The following is a 968-nucleotide window of genomic DNA, read 5'->3' as shown; positions in this document are numbered from 1 at the left end:
GTTAAGTTCCTATGCTAGGCAAGGCCTCAATAGTTATCTGAGACCTAGTAGCATTGCTTATGCCTCCCAAGTATTTGTTAATTAAAAGAGAAACAACAGCAAGTTCCTTCCCACCCTGGTTTATAGATTGTGCCTACATATGTGACATGCGTATGGGTGGAAAGCTATGTCGAAACAATGAATTCTGCAGTAGTTCTAGGAATGGTGGCAGAATGGAGATTGTGTTTCTTCTCTGCTCAGGCCAGTCCTATAGTCCCAGTCAAAACTCCCTGAGAATGACATGATAACTTTATTAAATCAACTAAGAAATCACACAAAAAAAATCTTTTCCTGCAAAAAAAACTTTTAATTTTTTCCCAGTTTCTTAGTTGATCTAATATAGTGGTTCCCAACCTTTTTCCCCCAGCCTCGCTGCGGGGAGTGGAGTGTGGTGGTGGGAGTAGAGAAGCGCCATGCAGCTCATCTTTTCGGTGTGGTGCCACTGGCAGTGCCCCCCATGACCCTCATTTGGGTCACGACCCAGGGTTGGGAACCGCTGAGCTAATAAAAGGCATTATCTCTGAACGAGAGTTCTAGTTTTGCATTTCTTTGTCTCGGACCAACACGGCTACCAAATACATCGGAGAATGACTTGCTTTTGCATATGCTGCATCAGTGAACTGCCTCAAAAATGACCCTACAATTTGAGCCCTTTTTTTTACTATTATTGATCGTACATCGTACAAGCAGTGAAATGATCGCGCAAATACGGTAATTACCGTACAGGCGGCAACACTGCCGCTTCCCGGCTCCCCGCCCCTACCCGCGGCCCCGCCCCCGCATTCCGAGACGAACCCTCGGCGGCCAATGAGGAGCCGCGCTGGGCCCGGCTCCGAACGTTGACATGTCCCGGCGTTGCACGTGATGCGCTTTCGCTCGGGCGCCAGGAAGAGGCCGCCTCCCTCCCTCCGTGCCGCGCGGCCGCCGCA

Source organism: Crocodylus porosus, unplaced genomic scaffold, assembly GCF_001723895.1.
Source record: "Crocodylus porosus isolate Cpor-Errol unplaced genomic scaffold, CroPor_comp1, whole genome shotgun sequence".
In the NCBI taxonomy this organism is placed as follows: Eukaryota; Metazoa; Chordata; order Crocodylia; family Crocodylidae; genus Crocodylus; species Crocodylus porosus.
Note: the sequence above shows the minus strand (reverse complement) of the source record.